The sequence below is a fragment of the Lepidochelys kempii genome, chromosome 23 (assembly GCF_965140285.1).
Source record: "Lepidochelys kempii isolate rLepKem1 chromosome 23, rLepKem1.hap1, whole genome shotgun sequence".
Classification (NCBI taxonomy): Eukaryota; Metazoa; Chordata; order Testudines; family Cheloniidae; genus Lepidochelys; species Lepidochelys kempii.
Window position 1 is genome coordinate 3,297,231 of NC_136402.1, and position 17,602 is coordinate 3,314,832.

A 17,602-nucleotide genomic window follows, 5' to 3' on the forward strand; every position below is an offset into this window, starting at 1 on the left:
TTTCTTTTTGCGAAAACAGACTAACAGGGCTGCTACTCTGAAACCTGTCAAAAGTGCATAGTATCTTTGAACCCTTCCATTTTTGGGAGTCCAACTTGAAATGCTTTAAAGGGTCTGGATTTTCAGAAAACTTTCTGCTCCAACCCTTTAAAACTCAGGCACCTTTCAGGTGTGTCAAGCTGAACGTCCAGAAACTTGAAGCCTCTTTAAACCACTAGTCCTTTTTGGAAAAATCTTGGCCAATGTAGTAATTATCCAGTTTGATTAGGTGAAATGCAGCAAGAAACCTGAAGCTTCCCAAAACTTTGTGCTAGTCAAATGCTTTGAACAGAGTTTACAACAGCAAGGGTGTTTTATCTAGTTTGCCTTCAGAATGTAGCTGTATATAAACAACCCAGTAATCCTCTAATTAAGCTTCTTTGGAATATTAAATAAACTCGTAAACGTTTTTTAAAAACAAAATTGAATGCAGGTGTCCTCTTAAGCACTGGAAGAGACTTGGAAATGTGCAGCAGAGGCTATGCTGGGTGTCTTTGGTTTCAGAGGCTTGTCTTACCAGCCATGTAAAAGTTATTAAGGTAGCCTGGGAAGAACACACCACTCCACTGCAGCCTTCTAGGGTTTAAATACATCAGCTTCATTTAGCCCTGAGCATTGTGTAGTAATAATTTTGACTGGATCCACGCTTAATGTGACTGCCTGAATTATTTTCTAGAGCCTTGAGGTGCAACCTGTCACCCTTCCCTCTCCCTGGTAGTTAGTCTGCTATTACAATACTGGCTCCATGGTATTCGAAAGATTAGGAATTTTACATCAGCCAGTTGGGGGGTGAGGGGGAGACATTGCTCAGGTATAATGGGGGGGGGGGTTGATGTTAAAAGGGGAAGAGGTAGGCGTTATTAATTAAAAGAAAATAGACTGTTTTTTTTACTGCTGTCCAATAATGTGAAAGGGTCATGTGACTGGAAATAATGGACAGAAAACGATGAATAAATAAAAGGGGAAAATTCCTCTAGGCAGGGTGTAGCGAGTCTGAATCCACTGCGAGAAGGAGGTAGTAATGCCCAGTGGAGAGAAGCCCTGGAACAGGAGTCAGAAATCCTGGATTCTGTTCCCAGCTGTGTCCTTGACTTATGCTGTGACCTTGGGCAAGCCACCTTACCTTCCTGTGCCTCTAGTCTTTTATCTCTGTACAGTGAGGATTGCCAACCACTTAAAATAAGATGAATGAATGAATAAATATGGCTATCTATGGTTTATAAATTGGTGCAAAAGCATTAATGCCTCATCCATACGTATAAAAAGACCTTGGAATGCAAAACTTGATCGTGTTAATACTGATAGTGTCACTCTTGTATCTTATTTCAGCCTTGCAAAATTATCATGAAAATGTACACTGCTGACACAAAATCCAGTTGCCTGCTTTTACAACAATGATGAAGAAACCCCCAAATATTACTCGCTTCAGTGAAGTGAGGGAATGCAATTTTGCAAGGTTGCTTTGTGCGTATCTGTTGGGGGAAGCAGGGGGAAGCGAATACATTTTTAAAATATCCAGCTGCAGTATTTATATTTATCTTTGGGAACCAAGATAAGGGGAATTGGAGCTCCTGCTTCAGGGTATATATTTGAGTGTCTCCAGGGAATGGAAGGAATCTTCCCACCTCTGTGCAGTATTGTCAAGTGCTATTTTAAGAAACGGGCTAAATATCGGGAAAGATTTCCTGGGAGATGAGAGATGTTCAGAGTAGTTTCCTTAGGGCAAGTAGCTGAAGCCCCAAGGCTTAGGTCACTTAAAAGCATTCTGGGTGCGTGCTGGAAAATAGAATGCACTCCTGACCCCCTTTTTGACAACAAAAATTACTGCATGACCTCAGGAGGGGGACCAAAGCCTAAGCCCATCTGAGCCCTACTGCCCTTGGCCAGGAGGGGTGGGGGTGGGGCGGTGGTCAGAGCTGAAGCCATTGGGCTTTGGCTTTGGCCCTGGGCAGTGGGGTTTGGGCTTCGGTCCCAGGCCCCAGCAAGTCTAACCCACAGTTTGAAAACCCCTGGTTTAGATGTGACTCAATCACTTTTCTTTATCTCTAAAGCTTGTGAATGGATCAGGTGTGTTACAGCTTTTATTTTTTTACCATGAGGTGTTGGCCAGCAGCCTGGATTTGACAGCCTAATTGCAAAGCTTGTATGCTTTGCAAACTTCGAAAAAACAACAAACAGAAAAAACCCCAAGGTCTTGCACACATGAGCAAACACTGTGGTGGTCTGGCTGTTTCTTAGGAAATGACTGATTCTTCTTTGAATAACGTCCCCATGGGAGAGTCCCACGTCTGTCAGAAGTGCAACTTCTGCCTGGCTCTCAAGTCTATGGTAAGGAAGAACAGGGAGATTAAACTCCGATGGAGTGCTCCCTTTGGTCAGCTGCTGATTCGGGTCAGGAGACTGCCACCACAACCACCCACCTCCTTTCCAGACCAGCACCCCTTTCACCTTGGCACAGGCTTCCCTCAAGAAAGGGAGGTTGTTGGAGGCTTCAGAGAAGACTTCCAAAAAAGAGGAGCACGGTCTCTCATCTCAGGGTGCCTGCTCTGAAAAAGCCCAGGCCCATTGCAAGATCTATGGTCTCTGCAGCCTCAACCTCTTGGCTCATTACTATTGAATTAAAGGTGCTGGTAGAGCCCAAAAGCCCTGAGCTCGAGGGAGAGACGTGGCTCCAACAGGACTTCGGTGTTTAGGACAGCAAGTATGAGCATCCAGTCTGGTACCGGATGGCTCAGTCCTGCCTTTGGCACCTACCCGCTCGGTCCTGAGCAAGCTACCCCAGCGCTCCAGCAGCCGGGCTCGGGCAGCGATTTAAAGGGCCTGGGGCTCCACTGCGGTAGCCCCAGGGCTCCTAGCCGCCTCTGCCATTGGTAGCTCCAGGGGTAATTTAAAGGCCCCGGGGCTCGCAGCCACAGCCACGCCCCCGCTCAGGACTCTGGTGTAACGTAGCCCTTTAAGTTACTTTCACCCTTGGGCACAGGGCACGTGCACGGTCCGAGTGAGTACTGGTAATGGACAAATCTCCTCCAATCTCGGGCTCGAGAGGGGTGTGCACCCCCAGTGTGGAGTGCTCCTAGAGATGCCCGTCGCAAAGAACCACAGTTACCGCACAAAGCGAGTAACCGCTTTTCGGGGTTGGCAGTCACTTCCCTGTGCATGACACCTCTCGAGTTAAAATATTACTCCTGATCCGAAAGTGCTGGAGGAAAGTTGCTTTTCTGATGCAGTAACCAGACACGAAGGTCTCCAATCCTTTTTTCCCCAAATATCTCACACTTTTGGGTGGTTGATACTGACTGTTTCTAGCATGTTTTATCTAAGGATCTCAAAGTTTATTACAAATAGTAGCCCTTTGAGTTAGAGCCATATTCATCCTGTTTTATACAATAGGAAACAAAAGCCCAGAAGTCTGATGACTTGGCTGAGGTCACACAGTGAGTCAGTGGTAGAACCAAGAATTGGCACTGGAAGTCCTTTGTCTCTACCAGCATTGTTTAAATGTTGAGTGACCCTATGACAAACACAACCAGATCGTAGGCGTGTGGTTAGACATAAATGTGGAAAGGTGAAGTCTAAGGCCAGGTCTATACTACTATGTACTTTGGGATAACTTACATCACTCAGGAGTATGAATAAACCAGCCCCCTGAGCAACGTATGCTCCTGGGGGAATTCTGCACCAAAAAATTAAAAATTCTGTACACAATATTTGTCAATAAATAAATGCAGTGGCTTCAGCACGGCAGGGGGGGAGCACAGGCCACTAGCTGCACGAAGGTGGGAGATCACCCTGCAGCACCCGCACCCCCTGGGACACGGACTTAGCGGTGCGGCTGCACCCGACCCTGACGTAGCACAAGGCCTGGGCCTTCCCCAGAAACACCCTGGGGGCATGCCCCTCTGCGCCAGGTGTGGGGCAGGCTCAACCAGGCAGGATCTAAGTGTGGAGGGCCTCTGGGGGCGAGGGGATCCAGGTGTAGGGTGAGAGGATTCCGTATGGGACAATCTGGGTGCAGACGCTCCGTGGGGGATCTAGGTAGGGGGGGGGAATCTGGATGCACAGAGGCTCACAGGGGGTGGGGTGCATTTTCCAGGTGCAGAGGCAATGGAATTGCAGGGGCTTCCAAGAGGAGGGGTCTGGGAGTGTGGGTCTCAGCAAGGGGCTCCGAGTGCTGGGGGAGTGGGGCTTGATGGGGTAGGGGTCTGGGTGAAGCTAGTTGATGGTCAGTGGCATGGGGGTCTGGATGTGGGGGCTTGGTGATGCAAGAGTTGGGAGTTAAGTGCAGGGAGCTCAGTGGGAGACGGTCTTGGTGCAGGGGGTCTCCAGATGCAGGGGTTGAAGTTCGATGGGGCAGGGTTTGGGTGTGGAGTGCTAGGAGGGTTCTGGATGTACCAGGTGAGGCTTGGCAGGGGTGTCTGGGTATGGGAGGTCCAGATGCACGGGGGTTGGGTGGATGGGGGAACAGCTGTCCATACAGTGACCCGCTCCCCCCACAGCTAAGGAGTAGTGGGGGCAGGAAGCAGGGGAGGATGCTGAGCTTCCTGCAGCTGGGAGAGGTTTCTGGGGTTGGGTGTGACACAGCCCCAGCCAGCCCTTGCAGGAGAAGAGGGAAGTCCCGGCCTTTCCTGCCTCCAGCCCAGCCGGGATTAGCAGCTGATCCTGGCTCAGGGTAGGAGCCACTGGCTGGGGTGTCCCCAGCCCCATGGTGATTTACCTCTCCACCAGCTGCTCCGGGTGCCTGAAATGATGTACCTGGACTGGTAGGGAGTGGTGTGTGACTGCTCTTGCAGCTTCCCTGTCAGAAACTCGCTTTTCTGCAGGGAAGCAAAGACCTCTGTGGGGGACATGAATTCTGCACACACGCAGTGGTGCAAAATTCCCCCCAGGGTAAATGTAAGTTACACCAACCTAAGTGCCGGTGTGACCAGCGCTATGTCAGCCGGAGAGCTTCTCTCGCTGACATAGCTACTGCCTCTCATGGAGGTGGATTTATTATGCAGATGGGAGAGCTCTCTCTCGTCAGCATAGAGCATCTTCACCAGACATGCTAGAGCGGAGCAGCTGTACTGGTCCTCGCTTCTAGTGTAGACTAGCCCTAAATCAAAAGGAAAGGCTTTCTCTATCCCAGCGTGTCTGGACACGCTCCAAAAGGCCCAGCTGATTTGCTTAGTCATTCTTCAGCCTTAATTGAGGGTGAAGACTTAATGGCAGGTTTCTACTCCTGGGTTTCTCTGGTTTTGGTACCTCCCCCTTTTTGTTACCTGACTTGAAAAGAGGCAGGGCTAGCATCAGAACAGGTTTCCCACACAGAAGCAATGTCCTTGATCTGCATGTGAGTCACTTGTGAAATCCTTTACTCCCCAGAGCTGTTTTATAGAGGAGGGAGCAGCGCGCACGCTCCTCGGCTCCAGGAGTGTGAGCACCTGAGCTGTGCTGTGCAGCCGAGTGCACTTTATACAGGCTCTTCGCTGCCACTATTTTACTGGGGATTCACAACAAGAAATGTCAGGTTTCAGAGGAACAGCCGTGTTAGTCTGTATTCGCAAAAAGAAAAGGAGTACTTGTGGCACCTTAGAGACTAACCAATTTATTTGAGCATGAGCTTTCGTGAGCTACAGCTCACTTCATCAGATGTTTACCGTGGAAACTGCAGCAGACTTTATATACACACAGAAATATCACTTTAGATAAGCTATTACCAGCAGGACAGTGGGGTGGGAGGAGGTATTGTTTCATGATTTCTGTGTGTATATAAAGTCTGCTGCAGTTTCCACGGTAAACATCTGATGAAGTGAGCTGTAGCTCACGAAAGCTCATGCTCAAATAAATTGGTTAGTCTCTAAGGTGCCACAAGTACTCCTTTTCTTTTAACAAGAAATGTGACATTCTCATTCTCTGGAAGCCTGTAGGTTCGGGAAGACCCAACAGTTCCTGTCTCTGTACACAGTCCAACAATTCAGACAGCCGCAGTGGATTGCATCAGAGCGGATCGCTTGGGGGAACTCTGTGTGTTAATGCGAAGCACTCCAGAAAGGGGCTTGTGTCTTTTCTGAGAGTCAGCAAGAAGCTTAGTTATTTAGCAGAGCAGGAGGCTGTGGAGATGATCTTTGCCCACAGGGAAAACTGAGCGACTAGTTGTCCAGAAAGCAACAGGAAAGTGAAATCAGTGCACATTGCCAGATGACCCCAAAACAAGCTCTCAGTTAATAAGCCACGGTGCTAGCTGTTACAAGTCCCCATAGTACAGCGTTGCTTTTTGCTGTCAGTTTGTGGTTTGCCAGAGCTAATGAGACTAACGAAGCGTAGCGTTTTATGTAGCTCTTTAAAATATTTTCCCTTTCATCTGAGGATCTGAAAGTGCTGCAAATATCTATCCAGTCTCTTGCAATGCCCTTCTCAAGCCTTTTAGAAATCACCCCTAGGTAGTCTTATGTCAGAGTGGGGTGATTTCTCAAGCCTTTTCTACGCTGGCAAAATCCTCAAGTGTGGATGCAGTTATATCCATGTGAAAGTGCCGATACAGCTTAGGTTGGTTCGGGGAACCGGCATAAGCTGTACCGGTATAAACACTTTGATGCTGATATAACTGTATCCACCCTAGGGCTTCTACCAGCATAGCTGTGTCAGTAAAATCACCCCTCTCTGACGTAGCCATGCTAATGAAACGGGTCGGTATAGACCATGCTTCAGTATAACTAGGACTTGGAGTAGGTAAGGCAGCGCTATGCTTTTCAGCGGGGGAAAATGAGACACAGAGGAGGTGTTGCAACGAGTCGGGAAGAGAGCTGAGATAGGAACCTGGAAACTCCTGATGCCCTGCCCCTTTGGCCATATGCCACATGATGTTCACTTCCGCCCCATGTCAAAGGAGGCCAAGTACCGAGCCTAAATTAATTTATTGTCCTGTTTGTTTGTGTTTTTTTTAAAACCCGTAAGTCCTCCTGAAGTCATTTTCCCTTTAGATTTGTCCACGGAGGATTCGATTGCTGTTTCTGGCTGCTGATAAAGTAAAGCTTTTTTTTTTAAAATACATCCCCAGGTCTGCATGCGTCTTTGGAGAGAGTTAGAAGCATACTTGCTACAGGCTCCAGCTTGTCAAAATCAGCAGGCTGTTGTGCACAAAAGTTCTGTGCAAGCATATTCCCAACGCTCTTGGGGCACGAACGATGGCATTAATGTCTCCTCGTGCGAGACTGATGACCTCTTCAGTCAGGGTTGTATTCTCATGTGGGACATCATGGCTGTATAGGGGACCCATAGAGCAACCTCGGCAGATTGCTCAACCTCCGCTGGCAACATGGGGAGCATCCATATGAGTTATATGGTGCATGGCCTGTTGTAAGCTCGCATGGACAGATCTGAATGCTGCTGGCTCTGCGCTGAGCTAAGCGCTCGCCGGTCCCTACTGTAATGCCCTCGTGCATAGTAGCACTTTCCATCAAAGGATCTCAAAGCACTTCACAAACGTGAAACCTCACTAGCCCCCTTTGAGATTGGGGGTGGGGGGAGTATTCTCTTCATCCCAATTGCAGCCTTTGGCTGCTACCCTAATATAAATATTCACCAGAAGCAATTTTACAGAAGGGAAATTGAAGGCAAAGAGACAAAGTGAATTGCCAAGGGCAGCGCTGCTGCAATGTTGTGTAGATCTGCTTTGAGCAGCATGGTGGTCAAAATGCTGGTGACTACCTGTGCCCCCTTTTTTCACTTCCTGCCTGGGGATATTGGGTTGTGAAATTATCTGGGAGGATCACTTAAACGGTAATCCTTTTGATATTGTGATGCATCATTTAGGTCTCCACTGTGCACCCTTTGAGACAATTGCCAGTTAATTGCTGTAGCCACTAGCCCACACTTATGAACATCTGCAAAATCTGAATGCCTTCTCCTCACAGAAACTTCTGTGACGATGGGTCTCCTTGGTGTATCATAGCACAACCGGAGCGCAGGCTCTTGAATTCTTGGAGTTCCTAGCTCCGCTTCCATCTCTTTGTTCCCAAGTTTATCTGTCTATGGCTTGGATCTTAGCCAGGATAGGTGCGGGCGCTCCTGGGATGGGAGATACCCAAAGAAATACCAGGCTTCTACTGAATTGCCAGCAGCTATTTCTCCACGAGTACTGAGCCATTGTGATGCTAAGGGACACCCTGCTGCTGGAAGTGTCCTCATGGCTGCCATGGCCCTCACAACTCAAATATTTGCTGATGAATGTAATTGAAGGCAAGGGAGGGAGCAATGGATTGGGGCTTTGACTCTAATGAGGGCATCTAGTGTTGGTTTAAACACCAAGTTTAAAAAACCAGCTAACGTTAAGGCCAGAATTTACCAGCCGATATGCAGACTGTCTGATTAAGAAGCCAACTAGTCAGTTATCAATCTCTGCAATTACAAAGCAAACACGTACCACTTGGTAGGAAAGACTTTAGCAAAGGATCATATTAATAAAAAATCAAGACCGCAAAGCTTTGTATGTGAGGAGCAGAGTCTGAGATAACGAGCCTTATTAGCAACCCCAGGCTGAGGCCAAATGATATTACGATCGTTACATAAATTGTGGTCCCAAGACTAAGGCTGTGTCTACACTAGAGACTGCACAGCTGCATCTGTGCCACTGTAAGGTCTTCCGTGTAGCCGCTCAATTAGACCACCCCCAACGAGCAGCGGTAGCTACGTCCGCGGGAGAGCATCCCATGCCAGTATTGGTCTGTCCACACCGGTACTTCTATCAGTCAGGAGTGTTGGGGGGAAGAAACGTTTTACTGTCAAAAGTTAGTGTGGACACGTGCTATCTTGCGGCACAGAAAGTATGGAATCTTTATAATATCTGCATTCTCTTTGGACTGACGTATATAGTTCTGATTTGCAAAACGCATCATTAGCGGGGTGAGAGTAAAGTGGAGTCTGATTAAGCCATGCTGGCGATGTTTTTATACATTATTAGCGAGTAGGACATTGGACTAGGTCAATTCTCTCCCTAGTTCTGCGGCTTATTGGCTATCTGACCACGGGCAAGGCACTTTCCCTCTTTGTGCCCCTGTTTCCTCTCCCGCCCCTTGTTAAGACGTAAAAGGAATTCTCCGAGTGTGTTCCTAAACACAGCCGGTGCTGGGGCAGTGGTCATGCAAGTGTCCCTCCTGTGTACACACCAGCATACTTAAGTGCTGAACACAGGTTGTCCCCCTCCCTGTGCCTTTCAGCTTAGGTCTCTTTCTCCTGAGAGCGCCAGCAGAAGGGTCCTTTCTAATGGTGGCTTTGGGCTAGCCATCCAGGGATGTAAGTTGGATCTTGGGAGAGGTTGTGCTTGGGTGGCTAGCCTGTGGTGCTGTGGCCATCCCTGTTACTTGTCGTGCTTCTCTTGAGTAGTGTGTACATCTACCTGAGCTGGGAATGACAGCTCCCAGCTGCAGTATACGTATTCTTATGGACAATGGACACCTGTCGTTTAAGAAATAGGCCCAAACCCACCTGTTTCCTTCATGTCTGCATATGAACAGCCATTAGACTGCAACAACTTCCAGTCCCTGCTGATCCTTGCTGCATTTGATTTTGTAACCTAGATAAGAAAGGGATCGATGTCCCCTTGCTTTCCTGACACTTCTAGATCCCTGCTTGTACAGTGCCAGCAGCCTTCCTGAAATACACGTTCATTCTTGGAGTATTCGGAGACTGCTAGAGCTTAAGCACATCTTCCTTACACCTCATCCTGCCGGGAGATGCTCTCTCAAAAATAACCTGTTCAAATGTCCCTGGCTTTTAAGTCTCTCAAGCTCCACAAGTAATGCCAGACTAGATTGGCTCATAGTGGGTTGTTTTCCCTCTCACTCTTGAAGTGCAGGAGTTTTGGCTTTCATTGGAAAATGATTTTTCTTGGATCCCTCCCATCTTTCCAGTGTGATTCTGGGAATGCTTCCAAGTAATAGTTAAACAGTCCAGTGGTGGTGTGGCTGTTGATGTATCAAAATATAATAAGAGGAAAATTAACATAAATGGGAAGGGAACTGTCAACTTGCAAATCATGACAGATGATTAATTTGCCTAAATACACGTTCCCCATTTTAAAAAACAACAACAACAAACTTCTGGGTTTTTTTTGTTCTTTTTTAACATAAAAAGATCCAGCCCTTGTAGGCTACAAGTTTTGGATGTTGTCTAGTATTCAAAATACGGTTTATTTTCAGTTTATCAAATGCAATTGTCTGATTTAAGCTGCCTTAAAAATGTCATTTTTGTTGTTGAGATGGGACTGGAGCACCACTGAATAAGACTTTTTTTCACATTTGTACTGAAACAGTCCTGCTGGGTTTGCTGTTCAGGATTTCCTTAGAGTTCATTTTGTGCTGATAAGACCTCAGTGCTGCCATTCCCACCCCCCACCCCTTTTCTGGACTTTCTAATGCATTTGAGGGAGGGTGGGGAATTGAAAGCTTAAACTCCTGCATATTGCAGTGATTCTCTCAGATGTGTTTAGCTACATGGATGGCTTGCACAGATGGACACAATGAATTTGCAGTGCTAAAGAAATGTCCAGGTTTTGTTTACAGGATACACCAGCTAATTGGGCCAATCCAGGGGCATTTCCTGTTAGCTCAAACATTTAAAAAAACAAAACAACCCAACAAAAAAAACCCCTGAATATGGACACAGACCTCATAACATTGAAACATTTTAATATTGGAAGCCTTGCATATAGGCTTAGAGCCAGACCTGGTAAGGACTCAAGCAGTTTTAGCCTCCCTGTCCCCCCTAAATCAATGGAAACAGGGTACTCACCACCTCATAGGATTGGCCAATTAGAGTGGCAGACAATGTCATTCTTGGTTTACTTCCTGTGTGCCAAGGACAGATGGGCAGAAAGAAGCTTTAGACAACCATGAGATCAAAGGCCAAGTGTTAGGGAAGTTTATTAAATATGGACTCTAAATTTCCTGGTTTTTGGAGGGGGTTTAATTCACCTTGTTGGTAATCTGGCCTAGGTTTTATCATTTAAGCATCTTAACTTTGGGTTCCATCTTTTTCTTATTTTAAGATCATAAGCAAAAATCTGTGTAGAACTTCATTAAGGCCTTGTTTACACTTAGCTATGTCAGCAAACCCTCTTAGTTTAGATTCCGTTTACACTGGTGAGGATTTCAATGCTGGTATAACTTTGTCTACACTAAGGTAGTTGCCTGCATGACTTTATCAGCAAAGGATAGCACACCTAACCAACAGCTATGCCAGCAAAACTTGTAAGTGTAGACCAGATCTAAGGGAGAGTTGAACTCCCTGAGGAAAGAAAGGAGTATGCTCTAATCCAGAGGTTTCCAAACCAAGCTCCCTGGTGATACTGGCTGGTTGTGGGGTCCCAAGCGGTAGTGTTGCCTACCGGATCGAGCATTGGACTGGGACCCAGGAGACATAGGTTCTGTTCATGGCTGTGCCACAGACCTGCTGGGTGACCTTGGGCAAGTCACTTCCCTTTTCTGTGCCTCAGTTTCCCCATCTGTAAAATTAAGGTGATGGTACTTGACTCCCGTTTAAAGCACCCTGAGACCTATGGATTAAAAGTGCTATAAAAAGAGCAATTTGGCAGTGGTGTCTTTTACAAACCTAAAAATACAATAGACATCCTTCCATGGAAGCAAGTGCAGTAATTGCAACAGAGATATTATGCTCCTGAGTAGAGGCACAGGGAGTCTGCTGTCCTGTACAGGAAGGCGGTTGGCCATGGAATAATCTCGTACTAATGTGTGGTGGTCCAGGCTGCTGGAGCGGTACTGCCAATCCCCCATGTGTTCAAATCTCACGGGTCTGACTTAATTTACTTGGCTTGATTTTGTTTGCTCTTTGCTTTCTGGTGTTGAGGTCTCTAGGGGTCAGGTTTTTCAAGCTTTGCTCCTTAACCATGAGGGTTGCTTGGTTGTTCTCTTCCCCTCCCCCCCCCCCATCCCGTTGAAAGCTGTGATTCTTAGGCACTCCAGGAGCTGGGGCATTGAGGGAAAAATGCATAAAATAGCAAGGGTTTGGAACATTGCTGCGTAGACTATTTGGGAACCCCTTGCTCTGAATCAAACTGGGGTTTCTGGCTTCTGTTCCCAGACCATCCTCTGATTTCTTAGGGTACTGAATAAGATAGGTATTCATAGATACTAGTATGGAAGGGACAAACCACTTTGCAGTTGTGTGGCTCAGTTTCCCTTTCTCTCAAATATCTAAAATCCCTCTCTGTGGGTGTTATGAGGCTTTAATGATTGATGCTGATAAAGTCTTTTGAGATCAGGTGAAAAGTGGTAGAGGTGCCATAGGGTTGGTTTTGTAAAAGTGTCAAGGACTGACCTGTGTGGCTGCTGAGTTTATTGCTCGGGGTGGGGGTGGGGGGGGAAGGGGAAGGTCCTTTAGAATTGCTGTTTTTGTAAACCAGTTGTTATGGGGGTCCATTTGCCGAGTAGGGAAATACCCCACTAGTGACAGCTCTTGGGCGAGCAGCTGCTTGCGGTGCTGATGGGGGGAACCTGCCAGCTTTTCCTGGAGGAATTTTTCCCCTTTTGTGTTTTCAAGCTGACCCTACATTGGGTTGCCCTATCCTCTTCCCTCCCTCCTTCCTCCTCTTTTGATCCTGATCCACTGACTGGAGCACTTGACTGGCTGCTTTGTTTCAAACGTTGCTGTTTCATTGGCTGCAGGCTCAAATCTTCTTGCGTTCTTGCTCCAGTTCTTGTTGGCTTTGCTTTTTAACCCTTGCCCTTCCAAATCCAGCGGACAGGGGGATGTGGGAGTCCAGCTGACCTTTTTATTTTATTAAGCTATCACTCTTCCTGATTTCTACCAGATCTGGATGTGCTTTCAGTCCCAGATAGTTAGGGGTTTTTTTTGTTTAAAAACCCTGTTAAATTGCTACCTGTCAGGTTATTGCATAGTAAAACGACCGTAATTAATGCCTGGAACATGTAGGAAGGTTGTCAAGGCCTGAGATAAAACATGACTTGTTTTGTTTTCTGTTAACCTGAAGGGAGAGTTTCCAATTTTGAGAGGTGGCTGGCGTTCAGTTACGCGGGTTGTCGTTGGTATTGGAAGCCATTCTCCCTTTGCACTCTGGTTCCTTGTGCGAAGGAGTTAATGCTACTCTAGTTCTCTGATTTTTTTTGCCTTAGGTTCAGTTTCTGTTGCTGGCAGCCTGGTGAAGTGTAACTGCAAGATGAGGAAGGGAAGGAAAGTCCGGTTTCATTGTGTCCATTGCAGGGAACAGACTCCCTGGGCTGAGAAATAGGCACTCTTATTTCGTTGCTATGGGGAGCTGCCCATTCCTCTCCTCTGATAAGAGGGGGTGGGACTGCAGAATAAGAGTGGAAAGTGAGAACCTGTGGGGGGTGAGGGACTGGAGGAAATACCGTGTTAATAAAACCCCATTCCACACACTCTGTGCGCGCACAGATCATATCGTGTAACTGTGTGACTGGACGAAAGGGGTGAGGTGGGTTAAATATAATACCTGTGGCTTCTTTTAATAAAATCTTGTTAGGTAGGAGAGCTAGAGGTAACTGGGGAGCTCTACCATTAGAGGGATTTCGGGTGGGGGTGAGGTGGAGGATCAGATCACATCTAAGTCTTCTCACTTTTTGATTGCTCCTACAGCAGTCGCTGACAACTTGTGGTCACAGACCTCAGGGGGGTCCATGGATGCTGTTGAAGGGGTCTGGGAAAGACTTAGACTAGAAACTGACCAAACAGAGTACACGCAGGCAGGCAGGTAGGCAGGCAGGGCTGCCACTTGGGGTGGGTGTCTTTGGGTTGAAAAGGTGGCTTGAGGGGCTGGTCTTGACCACTGTTCCCTCTAAGCTGTGCGCGTGTGCCCATGCACACAGATCCTAAACCCCATGCACACGGTGAAACACCGCACGCACAGAAATTTGCACAGAAACCCAAAAATTTGCACAGAAGAAATTTTTTGCGCACACAGTCCCTCAAAAATTAGAGGGAACATTGGTCTTGGCTGACTCATTACACCAGCTACTGTCGTGATGGGTGCGCTATTAAATACCGAAAGTTGGTCTAATAAAAGAGATTATCTCATCCACCTCCTCTCTCATAAATCGGAACACACACAACCCCTAAGGTCTAGCAGAGAAACACAATCCCAGCTGCTCCTTCCCTGTCCTCTACTCCCAATGCAGCAGCTCGCTTGCCAAGAAGTAGGTGGTGCTATGCCTTCCCCCCCACCCCCCCACCATACACACTCCCTGATCCCCAGTGCAGACCAATTGCCACTGATGTGGGGGGAGGCGCCTCACAGTTAGCAACGTCAGAAATCTGGGTCTTGCTGAAACTGACGCCATGCATGCAAGCAAGCTGAGGTCAGGAGCAGCTGAGTTAGCGACTAAACCACCAGCCTCCTTCTCTATCAAGGAACAGAGCAAAGAAGGAAATCTAATCCCCTCTGGAGGGGGGGGGAGGAATTGGTTATTTTTATCAACCTTTTTTTCCCCCCGGCATTATTTTTTCCTGTGCTCTGAGTTAGGGCTCTTCCTGCGCCCCCGGCTCGTTAGCAGAAGGATGGTGAAGGTGAGTGGTTTGCTGCCTGGTTGCTTTATGCTGAGTTCAACACAGGGCGTTTTTTGGAAGGGAGAGTTGACTCTGAACTGTCTCCTGCCTGATTGGAGCTGGGGGCGGCCGTGTTTCAAAAGCTTGGAAGAAGGAGAGTCTCCCCGCCTTGAAGACAGGAGAAATGGACACCTGTTAACAAGCTGGCTTTTGGGAGGTGGGTGGGGGACTTTCCAAAGGGAATATGGCACTTGTATCTGTCCCTTTTTTCTGCAGAATATATTTCCTGTCTGGGATGTGGGTGCGGGTTCCGTTTTCTTCCATGCTAAAGTAAAAAAAAGAACAAAACAAAAACCACCTGTGCCTTACTTTTGTGACAATCTGAGCTGCCCAGGTGTTTGCGTTTTTTTTTGTTATCCCTGATAAAATTGGGGATGGCTGGGGAAAGTTTTCCCTTTCGTGTCCCCTCCTCAACAGCAGAGGTAAAACAAGAGCTGACTGTCTGTCTGATACAGGGCAAGCGTTTGAACTTTAAAAATGAACCCTCCAGTATGCACACTGCATTCAGTTCCAGCTGCAACCTGCTTTTAGGATGATTGTATAGGAAGGCTTGTTCGTATGTCTGAGTCAATGATGGGAAAAATTTAGTGACTGTTCTTGGGATCAGATTTTTTTTTATGTGGATGTCACAAAACATCAGCCTATCGCCATCAGTTGATGGTGATCTTTGGGATCAACAGAGAAGAGGAGTTTTGGGAGTGGTATGTTTTGGGAGCATTGGGTGAAATTTGTGAAAAGGGGGCTTTGAGATCCTTGGATGAAAGACTACAGATGATCAAAGTGTGGTTATCTTTGTTCTGAGACCCTTCATTTTTGTCTGTATTCGCAAAAAGAAAAGGAGTACTTGTGGCAGCTTAGAGACTAACCAATTTATTTGCGCATAAGCTTTTGTGAGCTACAGCTGATGAAGTGAGCTGTAGCTCAGGAAATCTTATGCTCAAATAAATTGGTTAGTCTCTAAGGTGCCACAAGTACTCCTTTTCTTTCATTTTTGTCATTACTCTCCAGAAAAAATATTTTTTTGCCTGCAGCATAATACAGTTTGAATGCCATTGAACTTAAGTAGACTGATATTTGGAGTGAAAATTCCAGGAGCAAACTCAAGACAACTGGGTAGATCTTTTTCATGCCAAACTCCTTCTGTGGTTATTAAATATTCTTATGCAGCCTCTTCATATAAGGTTGATATGTTATGGTTTGCCCTGAATTACCTTGCTGCTCTGTGAAGAAATAACTTTCCCTTCTAAACATGGTTTTGAAATAAAATTTTGCTGACTCTCAGATCAGGGAAAAGGGGTGGCCTGTTTGAAGTGTCATCCCAGTTTTACTCTGCGGACAGTCAGTTTACAGAAGGCCGTGTCTCAGAACTGATTAGCTCAGTGGTTCTCAAACTTTTGTACTGGTGAACCCTTTCACACGGCAAGCCGCTGAGTGCAACCCCCCCTCATAAATTAAAAAAAATGTTTTTATATATTTTAACACCATTATAAATGCTGGATGCAAAGCGGGGTTTGGGGTGGAGGCTGACCGCTCGTGACCCCCCATGTAATAACCTCATGATCCCCAGTTTGAGACCCCCTGGATTAGCTGCTTAAGGACTGTAGAATGGGTCCTGAATCTTCAAAGTAACCCTCAATGTAGTGACAGTCTTGCAAGGACTTGGATGCCAGGGCTTTTGGACAGCTGCGTTGATGGGTATTTAAGATTTAGTTAAATTGTTGATAATGCATAGCTTTTATAGCACTTTTCATCAGCAGATTTCAAAGTGCTTTGCAAAGGAGGCCGATACCATTATCCCAATCTTACAAATGGGGAAACTGAGGCACTGAGGGGTGAAGTGACTTGCCCAACATCACCCAGCAAGCCAGTAGAACCACTGGGAACGGAACTCAGGTCCCCAGAGTGACAGTCAAATGCTAACAAGGCCGCATTGTGTATGTTTTCCTCTTCAGCTTTTGGTAGAAGGGAGGTGGGGAGGTGGTATGTGCCTCTGATATAACTTAATTTTTTATTTTGACATGATTTCAGTGAACCTTCTTTGTCCTTGCTATTCGGTCTTATGTAACACACGTTGACTTTGTGTAGAGAAACTTACAAAGGGTTTCCTACCGGTTTAGCTGAGAGCCATAGCGTGGACAAGGTTCTGGAGGTCTTTTTGGTGTGTTTTTTGTATAACATTTAATTAGACAGACTTCTCCACAGGTTTAACTACAGCTAGCTCTGGCCGCTGGAGCTTTGTCTTCTCTGAGGCACCTTCTGTCTACCGCTGGTTCAGCTGACCTGATATTGTGCCTGGTAGGATTTCTTGGTAAGCTCAGTGGGGCAGCGATTGTTGGTCTTTTTGTTCTGTGTTTGTCTGGTGCCTACCGCAATGGGGCTCTGGTCCATGATCATCTCTTGGACGTTACCACAATACAAAGAACTCCTTTTCACAGCCATGAGAAGCAGCAGGAGTGTAGTCACAAGTAAACTGAATTTACCTACTTCTCATTTGGGGCACACGAGGTTTAGTTTAGGTTAGCTTGCCCCTCCCCCCCCCTTTTTTTAAACTACTACGCCATTGAGCTCCGATGTTCTTTTCAGAAAACAGAATGGGTTTAAAAACAGAGGTAAGCGTGCAAATTGCATAACACTGTTTTTTTTTTGTTTTGTTTCCTTTTTGTAGAGGGTCGGGGGGAGCGAGAACTTACTCTGACCAGTGTGCCTTAATCAGGATAATACAGATCTGTTTTTGGAGTCGTTTTTTGAGCTTCATGTTGATCTATGTATAATTTGTCCGTACTTATAGCAGAAAACGTACCTACCAATGTATAAAACCCCAAAGCAGCCTGTTTCTGGGTTATATCTGATCCTGAAGAACCAAGTTTTTTTGTCAATCCACTGTTTTTCTTGCAATCAAACTCTCTCTGCCTCTTGATCTTTTTATTTTTTCGGTGAAGGTGGTGGTAAACTCTTAGCCAGGGGCAAAACTCTTGGGTGTATGCTG

The 17,602-nt window shown here is 46.6% G+C and overlaps 1 protein-coding gene across 4 annotated transcripts in view; it reads left to right on the forward strand.

Moving 5' to 3' along the window:
• PAK4 (p21 (RAC1) activated kinase 4) overlaps window positions 1-17,602 on the forward strand; it is a 91,120-nt gene that overhangs the window by 23,953 nt on the left and 49,565 nt on the right. Inside the window, exon 1 of one of the 4 annotated variants that reach the window (XM_073321956.2) lies at window positions 14,264-14,577. The exons of 2 other annotated variants lie outside the window; for them this stretch is intronic. The gene's annotated coding sequence lies outside the window, so the exon portion shown is untranslated. Of the gene's footprint in view, window positions 1-14,263; window positions 14,578-16,849; window positions 16,925-17,602 lie in introns of those variants that run through there. One more of the 4 variants, XM_073321957.2, reaches the window with a different exon arrangement.